The following is a 15,221-nucleotide window of genomic DNA, read 5'->3' as shown; positions in this document are numbered from 1 at the left end:
CCATTAGAATAGATTAGAGTAGGGTAGGGTAGAACAGAATAGAGTAGAATCGAGTCGAATGGAGTTGCATAGAGAAAACTAGAGTAGAAAAGAGTCGAATCGAGCCGAATAAGGCTGAACCAAGTCGAATTGAGTTGAAACAAGCTGAATCGAAGCGATTCAAGCCAAATCGAGCTGAATCGAGCTGATGGTGCCGAATGAGCCGATTCAAGCATCATCGCGTCCAATCCCATTGAAATGCTTTGAATCGAATCCAATTGAATAGATTCGAAAAGGTTAGGGTAGGGTGGTTTTTGATAGGGTAGACTAGGGTAGACGAAAGCAGACTAGAGTAGAGTATAGACAAGAGAAGTCTAGAGTAGTAGCCTAGACAAGACAGCTGGACTAGTCAGACTAGTGGTATAGATCAGTAGGCTAGACAACTAGCCTTGAAGAGTACCCTTGCCCTGACAAGTCCCCTAAATTCTGAATCTGAACTACTCCCCTTGCCTTAAGTAGTATCCTGAACTAGTAGCCTTGTCTGAACTACTCCCCTTAACTAGTAGCCTTGCCTTAAGTAATAGTCTTAATGTCTACCCTTGCCTTACTAGTACCCTGAACTAGTAGCCCTGCCTTAACTAGTACCCTGGCCTTCACCAGTAGCCTTAACTAGTACCCTGGCCTTCACTCGTACCCTTGCCTCAACTAGTACCCTTCACTAGTACCCTCGCCTTAACTAGTAGTCTTAACTAGTACCTGGCCTTCTCAGTCCCCATAAGTCCTACCCTGGCCTTAACCAGCTGCCTTAACTGGTACCCTGGTCTTAACTAGTAGTATTCACTTGTACCCTTGAATCCACTGGTAGCCTAAACTAGTCGTCTTGCCTTAAGTAGTAGCCTTCACTTGTACCTTGCCTTAACTGGTATCCTTAACTAGTACCTGTGCCTTAACTAGTACTCTTAACTAGTACAGCGGCCATAACGAGTAGCCTGAACTAGTAGCCTTGTCTGAATTAGTACCCTGAACTAGTAGCCTTGCTTTAAGTAACGTCTGCCCTTGCCTTACTAGTACCCTAAACTAGTAGCCAAGCCTTAACTACTACCCCTAACTAGTAGCCTTGCCGTAACTAGTACCCTTGCCTTAACCAGTTGCCTTAAGTAGTACCCCGGCCTTAACTTGAAGTATCAACTTGTAAACTTGCATCAACTAGTAGCCTTAACTAGTACTTTTGCCTTAAGTAGTGGCCTGAACTAGTACTCGTGCCTTAGCTAGTACCCTTAACTAGTAGCCTTGCCTTCACTACTCCCCTGGCCTTCTCCAGTAGCCTTAACTAAGACCCTGGCCTTCACTGGTAGCCTTAAATAGTACCCTTAACTAGTACCCTCGCATTCACTAGTAGTCTGAACTAATACCCTGGCCATATCAGTACCCAGAACTACTACCCTTGCCGTAACCAGTTTCCTTAAGTAGTACCCTGGCCTTAACTAGTAGTATTCACTTGTATTTTTGCATCAACTAGTAGCCTTAACTAGTACTCTTGCCTTAAGTAGTGGCCTGAAGTAGTACTCGTGCCTTAGCTAGTACTCTTAACTAGTAGAGTGCCCCTAACTAGTATCCTGAACTAGTAGCCTTCTCTAAACTACTACCCTTAACTAGTTGCCTTGCCTTCACTAGTACCCTGGCCTTCTCCAGTAGCCTTAACTAAGACCCTGGCCTTCATTGGTAGCCTTAAATAGTACCCTTAACTAGTACCCTCGCATTCACTAGTAGTCTGAACTAGTACCCTGGCCGTATCAGTACCCAGAACTACTACCCTTGCCGTAACCAGTTGCCTTAACTAGTACCCTGGCCCTAACTAGTAGTATTCACTTGTAATCTTGCATCAACCAGTAGCCTTAACTAGTACTCTTGCCTTAAGCAGTGGCCTTTATTTGTACCTTGCCTTAACTAGCAGCCTTAACTAGCACCCGTGCCTTTACTAGTACTCTTACCTAGTACAGTGCCCCTAACTAGTATCCTGAACTGGTAGCCTTGTCCTAACTAGTACCCTTAACTAGGAGCCTTGCCTTAAGGAAGAGTCTTAATGGCTACCCTTGCCTCAACAAGTACCCTTAACTAGTACCCTTGCATTAACTAGTAGTCTTAACTAGTACCCTGGCCTTATCAGTACCCATAACTACTACCCTTGCCTTAACCAGTTGCCTTACCTAGCAACCTGGACTTAGCCAGTACTATTAACATGTACCCTTGCATCGACTAGTAGACAACACTAGTACTCTTGCCTGAAGTAGTGGCCTTAACTCGTTCCTTGCCTTCCTAGTAGCCTTAACTAGTACTCTGAACTAGTACAGTGGCCCTAACTAGTATTCTGAACTAGAAGCCTTGTGGTAACTAGTACCCTTAACGAGTCGCCTTGCCTTAAGGAACAGTCTTAAGGTCTACCCTTGCCTTACTAGTCCTCTTAACTAGTAGCCAAACCTTAGCTAGTACCCTGAAGGAGTAGCCTTGCACGGACTAGTAGCCCAGCCTTAACTAGTACCCTGGCCGTCACTAGTACCCTTGCCTCAACTAGTACCCTGGCATTAACTAGTAGTCTTAACTAGTACCCTGGCCTTCTCGCTACCCATAACTACTACCCTTGCCTTGACCAGTTGCCTTAACTAGTACCCTGGCCTTAATTAGTAGTATGAACTTGTACCCTTGCATCAACTAGTAGCCTAAACTAATACGCTTGCCTGAAGTCGTAGCCTTCACTTGTACCTTGCCTTCCTAGTAGCCTTAACTAGTACCCGTCCATGAACTAGTACTCTTAGCTAGTACAGTGGCCCTAACTAGTAGCCTGAACTAGTCCCCTTGCCTTAGGTAGTCCCTTTTCCAAACTAGTACCCTTCTTGAGTACCCCTATGGAGTAGGGTATGGTACAGTAGGGTGTCATAAGGTAGGGTAGCAGACGGTAGAACAGAGAAAACAGAATCCAATAGAATAGAAGAGGATAAGTCAGGATAGCTTAGTTTCGTGTAGGGTATGGTAGAGTAGCATCGGATGGAATAGAGAAAAGAGAAAACGAGAATCCAATACAACAGAATCGAAAAGAAGAGACTAGATGAGGAAAGACTAGGGCGGGATAGGGTTCTGTAGAATAGAAGAGCGTAGAATGGTGTGGAATGGAGTCAAACGCAGTCAAACCGAGATGAATAGACTAGAAAAGAGTTGAATAGAGCGGAATAGCACCGAATAGGGACATATAGGGCTGAGTCGAGCCCAATCAAGTCCAATCGACCAGATTCGAGCTGAATGGAGCCGAATGGAGCTGGAATGAGCCAAATAGAGACCAAGAAAATGAGCCAAGCTAGATCGAGCCAAATCGCACCTAATCGCATCCTATTGCATCGAATCTCGTCGAAGTCCATCCAGTCCCACCAAAACCCATCGAATCTCATGAAATCTCACCGAATCCCGTCCAATTGTGTCAAATCGGGTCGAATCGAATGCAATCGAATTCAGTAGAACAGCTTAGAGTAGTGTAGGTTAGGCTGGGATTCAATAGGGTAGGGCACAGAGGAATAGACTAGAGAAGCATAGAGTAGAAGAGAATACAAAGAGTAGAATGGAGTAGAGTGGAGTAGAGTAGACTAGTCAGAGTCGAGTAGTGCAGAATAGAGATGAATAGATCCAATTCGAGCTGAATCGAGTCGAATGGAGAGGAAATGAGACAAATCTCCATGAATCGAATAGATTAGAGTAGGGTGGGGGAGAAGAGAATAGAATAGTGTAGAATGGAGTCGAACAGAGTAGAATGGTGTGGAATGGAGTCGAATGGAGCCAAATAGAGACGAATAAAGTAGAAAAGAGTTGAATAGAGCTGAACAGGGCCGGATAAGTTTGGATCGAGCCTAATGATGCTGAATCGAGGAGAATCGAGCCAAATTGACCCGATTCAAGCCAAATCGAGCTAAATCAAGCCAATTCAAGCCTAATCCCATGGAATCGCCTTGAAAGGCATTGAATCGAATGGAATAGATTAGAGTAGAGGAGGGTAGAGTAGGAGGGGTTAGACTAGAACAGAACAGAACACAAGAGAAAGAATCGAATAGAATGAAGTAGAGACGAGTACAGTAGAATAGAGTCCAATAGAGTTGAATAGAGCCAAAGAGAGCTGAATGCAGCCGAATCCACCAAATTCGAGGTGAATCGAGAAGAATCATGTCGAATCGCGTTGAAAAGTGTCGAATCCAATCAACTAGTTTAGTGTAGGGCAGGTAAGATGAGGGGAGGGGAGGGTAGAAAAGAATAGATTAGAATAGACCAGAGAGAATAGAGAAGAGTAGACTAGAGTCAAATCCTGCCGAAAAGAGCCGAATAGAGAGGAAAAGGGCCAAGTCCAACCGAATCGAGTTGAATTCGCACAAAAAGGAGCTGATTCGAGCCGATATGACCTGAATCAGGTCGAATCCCGTTCAAGTCTGTTGAATAGAATAGAACAGATTACCGCAGGCTAAGTTAGAGTAGGGTAGGATAGACCAAAATGCAGTAGAACAGAACAGGATAGAAGAGAACTGAAAGAATAGAATAGGGTCGAGTAGTGCAGAGTCTAGAAGAATAGAGTTGAATATTGCCGACTAGAGTGAAATAGAGCCCCAAAGACCCAACGTGATAGAAATCAAGATGAATGGCGCCGAATCCCGCAGAATCATGCTGGATCGCGTCGAATCCCGTTGAGTTGCATTGAATCCCATCCATTCAAGTCCAATCCAATCGAATCGATTAGAATAGACTAGAGAAGGGTAGAGTACAAGACAATTGAATAGAGAAGAATACAGTCGGATGGAGTAGAATGGTGTAGAATGGAGTTGAAAAGAGATAATAGAGTTGAGTAGACTCATAGAGCCATATAGAGTTGAATAGAGCCTATTCAAGCTGAATAGAGCTGACCAGGGCGAAATGGAGCCGATTAGAACTGAATCGAACCGATTGGAGCCCAAGAGGGATGAATGGAGTGCAACGGAGCCGGTTGGAGCCGAATCGCATCGAAATGCGTGGAATCGAATCCAGTGGAATAGATTAGAGTAGGGTTGGTTAAAATAGAGTAGAAGAGAATTGAACACAGTAAAAGAGAATAAAAAGAATACAAGAGAATCGAGTCCAAAAGGTTAGAGCAGAGCAGAATAGTGTAGAGTAGAACAGAGTCGAATAGAGTCGAATCGAGCCAAATGGAGAAGAAACAAGGCAAATCGCGTTGAATCCCCTCGAACCAATTCCAGTCAATTAGGGTAGGGTAGAGTAAAATAGTGTTGAGTGGAGTAGAATGCTGTGCAACGCAATCGAATGGAGTCGAAAAGAGTAGAAAAGAGCCGAATAGAGCCGAATGGTGCTGAAGAGGGCCGAAGAGGGCCGAATCGAGCTGAATTGAGCCAAATCCAGCAAATCGAGCCTAATGGAGCCCAATTGAGCCTAATCCAGCTGAATCGACACTCTTCGAGCCAAATGGAGCCGAATGGACATGAATCGAACCAATTCGACCTGAATCGTGTCCAAATTCATGGAATCGAATTGAACAGATTAGAGTAGGGGAGGTTCGGGTATGGCAGGGTGGAATAGAGTAGAGTAGCATAGAATAAAACAGAAGAGACTAGAAGAGAACAGAACAATACAGAACGAATACAGAAAACAGTAGGCTAGAGTAGCGTAGAGGGAAACAGAGTAGAGTAGAATAGATTCGAACAGAGCTAAATAGAGCCAAACTGAGCCGAATCGTGTCCAAATGGGTTGAATCCAATCCAATCAAATGGATTAGAATAGAGTAGAGTTGGGTAGCATAGGGTAGGGTAGAATAGAGTAGAATAGAACAGAACAGAATAGGAAGAATAAAGAAAATAGAGAAGGGTAGACGAGAGTACCATAGAGTAGGCTAGTGTATAACAGGGTAGACTCGAATACAGCTGGATAGAGCCGAATGGAGTCAAAATGAGAGGAATCACGTCTAATCGATTCGAGTAAATTAGGGTGGTGTAGGATAGAGTAGAGCAGAATAGTGTAGAATGGTGTGGAATAAATAGAATGGAGTAGAATGGAGTCAAATAGAGACAAAAAGAGTAGAGAGGAGTCGAATAGAGCAGAATAGGGCCGAAAGAGGCCGAATTGAGCAGAATCGAAGCAACTCAAGCCAAAACGAGCCAAATGGAGCCGAATAGAGCCAAATGGAATCAAATCGAGCTGATTCTCAAGCTTAATCACGTCGAATCCCGTTCAATGCATCCAATCCAATCCAAACGTCTAGATTAGAGAAGGGGAGAGGAGGGTGGAATAGAATAGAGTAGACTAGAATAGAAGAGATTAGAACAGAATAGAAGGAATAGAATAGAGTAGAAAAGAGTAGGGTCGAATAGACTCGAATAGAGTCGATTAGAGACGAATAGAGAAAACAGAGCTGAATGGAGCCGAATAGAGACGTAAAGGAGCCATATAGAGCCGATTCGCACCTAATCGAGCTGAATCAAGCAGAATCACGCCGACTGTCACTGAATAGCGTCGAATCACATCGAATCACGTCGAATCGCATCAAATCACATCGTTTTGTGTCGGACCGGGTCGAATCGCTTCGTATCGCATCGGATTGCATCGAATGTCGTCGAATCACGACGAATCACGTCCCATCACGTCCAATAACTTCGAGTTGCGTCCAATCTCCTAGAATTCTGCTGAATCACGTCGAATCGTATGGAATCTCGTCTAATCTCTTTGAATCCCGTCAAATGCCTTCGGACCTTGTCGAATCCCGTCGAATCCTGTCCAATCGCGTCGAAGTGAATCGAATTGAATCAAATAGATTCAAGTAGGGTGGGTTTGGGTGGGGTGCAGTAGGCTTGGGTAGGGTAGGATAGAACAGAGTCCAACAGAATAGGAGAGAACAGAACAGAAGAGAAAGAATCCAGCAGAATAGAATAGAGTAGAAAAGAGTCAGATAGTGCAGAACATAGGGGAATTGAGGCGAATGGAGACAAAACAAGATGAATCGCGTTGAATCGCTTCGAATCGGGTCAAATCGAATCCATTAGAATAGATTAGGGTAGGGAAGGGTAGGCGAGAATAGAGGAGAATAGTGCAGAATGGTGTGGAATGGATTAGAACGGAGCCGACTAGAGACGAATAGAGTAGAAAAGAGTCGAATAGAGCATAGTTGGGCCGAATAGGGCCAAAGAAGGCCTAATCAAGCAGAATCCAGCAGAATCGATGCCATTGGAGCTGAATGGAGCAAAATGGAACCCAATCGAACCGACTCGAAGCGAATTGATCTGATTCAAGCCTAATCGGGTCGAATGGCGTAAAAAGGCGATGACTCGAACTGAATCAAAGATTAGAGAAGGGGAGGGGAGCGGCTGGGAGGGTAGAACAGAATAGAATAGAACAGTACATAATAGAAGGAACAGAAGATAGCACAGTACGGTAGAGCAGAGAAGAATAAAGTAGAGAAGAGTAGAGTCGAATAGAGTGGAGTAGTGCAGAATAGAGCTGAATAGAGCCAATTCTAGCCGAATCGAGCCCAATGGAAACAAAACGTGATGAATCGCGTCGAATAGCGTCCAATCGAATGCATTAGAATAGATTAGAGTAGGGTAGGGTAGAACAGAATAGAGTAGAATCGAGTCGAATGGAGTTGCATAGAGAAAACTAGAGTAGAAAAGAGTCGAATCGAGCCGAATAAGGCTGAACCAAGTCGAATTGAGTTGAAACAAGCTGAATCGAAGCGATTCAAGCCAAATCGAGCTGAATCGAGCTGATGGTGCCGAATGAGCCGATTCAAGCATCATCGCGTCCAATCCCATTGAAATGCTTTGAATCGAATCCAATTGAATAGATTCGAAAAGGTTAGGGTAGGGTGGTTTTTGATAGGGTAGACTAGGGTAGACGAAAGCAGACTAGAGTAGAGTATAGACAAGAGAAGTCTAGAGTAGTAGCCTAGACAAGACAGCTGGACTAGTCAGACTAGTGGTATAGATCAGTAGGCTAGACAACTAGCCTTGAAGAGTACCCTTGCCCTGACAAGTCCCCTAAATTCTGAATCTGAACTACTCCCCTTGCCTTAAGTAGTATCCTGAACTAGTAGCCTTGTCTGAACTACTCCCCTTAACTAGTAGCCTTGCCTTAAGTAATAGTCTTAATGTCTACCCTTGCCTTACTAGTACCCTGAACTAGTAGCCCTGCCTTAACTAGTACCCTGGCCTTCACCAGTAGCCTTAACTAGTACCCTGGCCTTCACTCGTACCCTTGCCTCAACTAGTACCCTTCACTAGTACCCTCGCCTTAACTAGTAGTCTTAACTAGTACCTGGCCTTCTCAGTCCCCATAAGTCCTACCCTGGCCTTAACCAGCTGCCTTAACTGGTACCCTGGTCTTAACTAGTAGTATTCACTTGTACCCTTGAATCCACTGGTAGCCTAAACTAGTCGTCTTGCCTTAAGTAGTAGCCTTCACTTGTACCTTGCCTTAACTGGTATCCTTAACTAGTACCTGTGCCTTAACTATCACTCTTAACTAGTACAGCGGCCATCACGAGTAGCCTGAACTAGTAGCCTTGTCTGAATTAGTCCCCTGAACTAGTAGCCTTGCTTTAAGTAACGTCTGCCCTTGCCTTACTAGTACCCTAAACTAGTAGCCAAGCCTTAACTACTACCCCTAACTAGTAGCCTTGCCGTAACTAGTACCCTTGCCTTAACCAGTTGCCTTAAGTAGTACCCCGGCCTTAACTTGAAGTATCAACTTGTAAACTTGCATCAACTAGTAGCCTTAACTAGTACTTTTGCCTTAAGTAGTGGCCTGAACTAGTACTCGTGCCTTAGCTAGTACCCTTAACTAGTAGCCTTGCCTTCACTACTCCCCTGGCCTTCTCCAGTAGCCTTAACTAAGACCCTGGCCTTCACGGGTAGCCTTAAATAGTACCCTTAACTAGTACCCTCGCATTCACTAGTAGTCTGAACTAATACCCTGGCCATATCAGTACCCAGAACTACTACCCTTGCCGTAACCAGTTTCCTTAAGTAGTACCCTGGCCTTAACTAGTAGTATTCACTTGTATTTTTGCATCAACTAGTAGCCTTAACTAGTACTCTTGCCTTAAGTAGTGGCCTGAACTAGTACTCGTGCCTTAGCTAGTACTCTTAACTAGTAGAGTGCCCCTAACTAGTATCCTGAACTAGTAGCCTTCTCTAAACTACTACCCTTAACTAGTTGCCTTGCCTTCACTAGTACCCTGGCCTTCTCCAGTAGCCTTAACTAAGACCCTGGCCTTCATTGGTAGCCTTAAATAGTACCCTTAACTAGTACCCTCGCATTCACTAGTAGTCTGAACTAGTACCCTGGCCGTATCAGTACCCAGAACTACTACCCTTGCCGTAACCAGTTGCCTTAACTAGTACCCTGGCCCTAACTAGTAGTATTCACTTGTAATCTTGCATCAACCAGTAGCCTTAACTAGTACTCTTGCCTTAAGCAGTGGCCTTTATTTGTACCTTGCCTTAACTAGCAGCCTTAACTAGCACCCGTGCCTTTACTAGTACTCTTACCTAGTACAGTGCCCCTAACTAGTATCCTGAACTGGTAGCCTTGTCCTAACTAGTACCCTTAACTAGGAGCCTTGCCTTAAGGAAGAGTCTTAATGGCTACCCTTGCCTCAACAAGTACCCTTAACTAGTACCCTTGCATTAACTAGTAGTCTTAACTAGTACCCTGGCCTTATCAGTACCCATAACTACTACCCTTGCCTTAACCAGTTGCCTTACCTAGCAACCTGGACTTAGCCAGTACTATTAACATGTACCCTTGCATCGACTAGTAGACAACACTAGTACTCTTGCCTGAAGTAGTGGCCTTAACTCGTTCCTTGCCTTCCTAGTAGCCTTAACTAGTACTCTGAACTAGTACAGTGGCCCTAACTAGTATTCTGAACTAGAAGCCTTGTGGTAACTAGTACCCTTAACGAGTCGCCTTGCCTTAAGGAACAGTCTTAAGGTCTACCCTTGCCTTACTAGTCCTCTTAACTAGTAGCCAAACCTTAGCTAGTACCCTGAAGGAGTAGCCTTGCACGGACTAGTAGCCCAGCCTTAACTAGTACCCTGGCCGTCACTAGTACCCTTGCCTCAACTAGTACCCTGGCATTAACTAGTAGTCTTAACTAGTACCCTGGCCTTCTCGCTACCCATAACTACTACCCTTGCCTTGACCAGTTGCCTTAACTAGTACCCTGGCCTTAATTAGTAGTATGAACTTGTACCCTTGCATCAACTAGTAGCCTAAACTAATACGCTTGCCTGAAGTCGTAGCCTTCACTTGTACCTTGCCTTCCTAGTAGCCTTAACTAGTACCCGTCCATGAACTAGTACTCTTAGCTAGTACAGTGGCCCTAACTAGTAGCCTGAACTAGTCCCCTTGCCTTAGGTAGTCCCTTTTCCAAACTAGTACCCTTCTTGAGTACCCCTATGGAGTAGGGTATGGTACAGTAGGGTGTCATAAGGTAGGGTAGCAGACGGTAGAACAGAGAAAACAGAATCCAATAGAATAGAAGAGGATAAGTCAGGATAGCTTAGTTTCGTGTAGGGTATGGTAGAGTAGCATCGGATGGAATAGAGAAAAGAGAAAACGAGAATCCAATACAACAGAATCGAAAAGAAGAGACTAGATGAGGAAAGACTAGGGCGGGATAGGGTTCTGTAGAATAGAAGAGCGTAGAATGGTGTGGAATGGAGTCAAACGCAGTCAAACCGAGATGAATAGACTAGAAAAGAGTTGAATAGAGCGGAATAGCACCGAATAGGGACATATAGGGCTGAGTCGAGCCCAATCAAGTCCAATCGACCAGATTCGAGCTGAATGGAGCCGAATGGAGCTGGAATGAGCCAAATAGAGACCAAGAAAATGAGCCAAGCTAGATCGAGCCAAATCGCACCTAATCGCATCCTATTGCATCGAATCTCGTCGAAGTCCATCCAGTCCCACCAAAACCCATCGAATCTCATGAAATCTCACCGAATCCCGTCCAATTGTGTCAAAGCGGGTCGAATCGAATGCAATCGAATTCAGTAGAACAGCTTAGAGTAGTGTAGGTTAGGCTGGGATTCAATAGGGTAGGGCACAGAGGAATAGACTAGAGAAGCATAGAGTAGAAGAGAATACAAAGAGTAGAATGGAGTAGAGTGGAGTAGAGTAGACTAGTCAGAGTCGAGTAGTGCAGAATAGAGATGAATAGATCCAATTCGAGCTGAATCGAGTCGAATGGAGAGGAAATGAGACAAATCTCCATGAATCGAATAGATTAGAGTAGGGTGGGGGAGAAGAGAATAGAATAGTGTAGAATGGAGTCGAACAGAGTAGAATGGTGTGGAATGGAGTCGAATGGAGCCAAATAGAGACGAATAAAGTAGAAAAGAGTTGAATAGAGCTGAACAGGGCCGGATAAGTTTGGATCGAGCCTAATGATGCTGAATCGAGGAGAATCGAGCCAAATTGACCCGATTCAAGCCAAATCGAGCTAAATCAAGCCAATTCAAGCCTAATCCCATGGAATCGCCTTGAAAGGCATTGAATCGAATGGAATAGATTAGAGTAGAGGAGGGTAGAGTAGGAGGGGTTAGACTAGAACAGAACAGAACACAAGAGAAAGAATCGAATAGAATGAAGTAGAGACGAGTACAGTAGAATAGAGTCCAATAGAGTTGAATAGAGCCAAAGAGAGCTGAATGCAGCCGAATCCACCAAATTCGAGGTGAATCGAGAAGAATCATGTCGAATCGCGTTGAAAAGTGTCGAATCCAATCAACTAGTTTAGTGTAGGGCAGGTAAGATGAGGGGAGGGGAGGGTAGAAAAGAATAGATTAGAATAGACCAGAGAGAATAGAGAAGAGTAGACTAGAGTCAAATCCTGCCGAAAAGAGCCGAATAGAGAGGAAAAGGGCCAAGTCCAACCGAATCGAGTTGAATTCGCACAAAAAGGAGCTGATTCGAGCCGATATGACCTGAATCAGGTCGAATCCCGTTCAAGTCTGTTGAATAGAATAGAACAGATTACCGCAGGCTAAGTTAGAGTAGGGTAGGATAGACCAAAATGCAGTAGAACAGAACAGGATAGAAGAGAACTGAAAGAATAGAATAGGGTCGAGTAGTGCAGAGTCTAGAAGAATAGAGTTGAATATTGCCGACTAGAGTGAAATAGAGCCCCAAAGACCCAACGTGATAGAAATCAAGATGAATGGCGCCGAATCCCGCAGAATCATGCTGGATCGCGTCGAATCCCGTTGAGTTGCATTGAATCCCATCCATTCAAGTCCAATCCAATCGAATCGATTAGAATAGACTAGAGAAGGGTAGAGTACAAGACAATTGAATAGAGAAGAATACAGTCGGATGGAGTAGAATGGTGTAGAATGGAGTTGAAAAGAGATAATAGAGTTGAGTAGACTCATAGAGCCATATAGAGTTGAATAGAGCCTATTCAAGCTGAATAGAGCTGACCAGGGCGAAATGGAGCCGATTAGAACTGAATCGAACCGATTGGAGCCCAAGAGGGATGAATGGAGTGCAACGGAGCCGATTGGAGCCGAATCGCATCGAAATGCGTGGAATCGAATCCAGTGGAATAGATTAGAGTAGGGTTGGTTAAAATAGAGTAGAAGAGAATTGAACACAGTAAAAGAGAATAAAAAGAATACAAGAGAATCGAGTCCAAAAGGTTAGAGCAGAGCAGAATAGTGTAGAGTAGAACAGAGTCGAATAGAGTCGAATCGAGCCAAATGGAGAAGAAACAAGGCAAATCGCGTTGAATCCCCTCGAACCAATTCCAGTCAATTAGGGTAGGGTAGAGTAAAATAGTGTTGAGTGGAGTAGAATGCTGTGCAACGCAATCGAATGGAGTCGAAAAGAGTAGAAAAGAGCCGAATAGAGCCGAATGGTGCTGAAGAGGGCCGAAGAGGGCCGAATCGAGCTGAATTGAGCCAAATCCAGCAAATCGAGCCTAATGGAGCCCAATTGAGCCTAATCCAGCTGAATCGACACTCTTCGAGCCAAATGGAGCCGAATGGACATGAATCGAACCAATTCGACCTGAATCGTGTCCAAATTCATGGAATCGAATTGAACAGATTAGAGTAGGGGAGGTTCGGGTATGGCAGGGTGGAATAGAGTAGAGTAGCATAGAATAAAACAGAAGAGACTAGAAGAGAACAGAACAATACAGAACGAATACAGAAAACAGTAGGCTAGAGTAGCGTAGAGGGAAACAGAGTAGAGTAGAATAGATTCGAACAGAGCTAAATAGAGCCAAACTGAGCCGAATCGTGTCCAAATGGGTTGAATCCAATCCAATCAAATGGATTAGAATAGAGTAGAGTTGGGTAGCATAGGGTAGGGTAGAATAGAGTAGAATAGAACAGAACAGAATAGGAAGAATAAAGAAAATAGAGAAGGGTAGACGAGAGTACCATAGAGTAGGCTAGTGTATAACAGGGTAGACTCGAATACAGCTGGATAGAGCCGAATGGAGTCAAAATGAGAGGAATCACGTCTAATCGATTCGAGTAAATTAGGGTGGTGTAGGATAGAGTAGAGCAGAATAGTGTAGAATGGTGTGGAATAAATAGAATGGAGTAGAATGGAGTCAAATAGAGACAAAAAGAGTAGAGAGGAGTCGAATAGAGCAGAATAGGGCCGAAAGAGGCCGAATTGAGCAGAATCGAAGCAACTCAAGCCAAAACGAGCCAAATGGAGCCGAATAGAGCCAAATGGAATCAAATCGAGCTGATTCTCAAGCTTAATCACGTCGAATCCCGTTCAATGCATCCAATCCAATCCAAACGTCTAGATTAGAGAAGGGGAGAGGAGGGTGGAATAGAATAGAGTAGACTAGAATAGAAGAGATTAGAACAGAATAGAAGGAATAGAATAGAGTAGAAAAGAGTAGGGTCGAATAGACTCGAATAGAGTCGATTAGAGACGAATAGAGAAAACAGAGCTGAATGGAGCCGAATAGAGACGTAAAGGAGCCATATAGAGCCGATTCGCACCTAATCGAGCTGAATCAAGCAGAATCACGCCGACTGTCACTGAATAGCGTCGAATCACATCGAATCACGTCGAATCGCATCAAATCACATCGTTTTGTGTCGGACCGGGTCGAATCGCTTCGTATCGCATCGGATTGCATCGAATGTCGTCGAATCACGACGAATCACGTCCCATCACGTCCAATAACTTCGAGTTGCGTCCAATCTCCTAGAATTCTGCTGAATCACGTCGAATCGTATGGAATCTCGTCTAATCTCTTTGAATCCCGTCAAATGCCTTCGGACCTTGTCGAATCCCGTCGAATCCTGTCCAATCGCGTCGAAGTGAATCGAATTGAATCAAATAGATTCAAGTAGGGTGGGTTTGGGTGGGGTGCAGTAGGCTTGGGTAGGGTAGGATAGAACAGAGTCCAACAGAATAGGAGAGAACAGAACAGAAGAGAAAGAATCCAGCAGAATAGAATAGAGTAGAAAAGAGTCAGATAGTGCAGAACATAGGGGAATTGAGGCGAATGGAGACAAAACAAGATGAATCGCGTTGAATCGCTTCGAATCGGGTCAAATCGAATCCATTAGAATAGATTAGGGTAGGGAAGGGTAGGCGAGAATAGAGGAGAATAGTGCAGAATGGTGTGGAATGGATTAGAACGGAGCCGACTAGAGACGAATAGAGTAGAAAAGAGTCGAATAGAGCATAGTTGGGCCGAATAGGGCCAAAGAAGGCCTAATCAAGCAGAATCCAGCAGAATCGATGCCATTGGAGCTGAATGGAGCAAAATGGAACCCAATCGAACCGACTCGAAGCGAATTGATCTGATTCAAGCCTAATCGGGTCGAATGGCGTAAAAAGGCGATGACTCGAACTGAATCAAAGATTAGAGAAGGGGAGGGGAGCGGCTGGGAGGGTAGAACAGAATAGAATAGAACAGTACATAATAGAAGGAACAGAAGATAGCACAGTACGGTAGAGCAGAGAAGAATAAAGTAGAGAAGAGTAGAGTCGAATAGAGTGGAGTAGTGCAGAATAGAGCTGAATAGAGCCAATTCTAGCCGAATCGAGCCCAATGGAAACAAAACGTGATGAATCGCGTCGAATAGCGTCCAATCGAATCCATTAGAATAGATTAGAGTAGGGTAGGGTAGAACAGAATAGAGTAGAATCGAGTCGAATGGAGTTGCATAGAGAAAACTAGA

The sequence above is a fragment of the Elephas maximus genome, chromosome 4 (assembly GCF_024166365.1).
Source record: "Elephas maximus indicus isolate mEleMax1 chromosome 4, mEleMax1 primary haplotype, whole genome shotgun sequence".
In the NCBI taxonomy this organism is placed as follows: Eukaryota; Metazoa; Chordata; class Mammalia; order Proboscidea; family Elephantidae; genus Elephas; species Elephas maximus.
Note: the sequence above shows the minus strand (reverse complement) of the source record.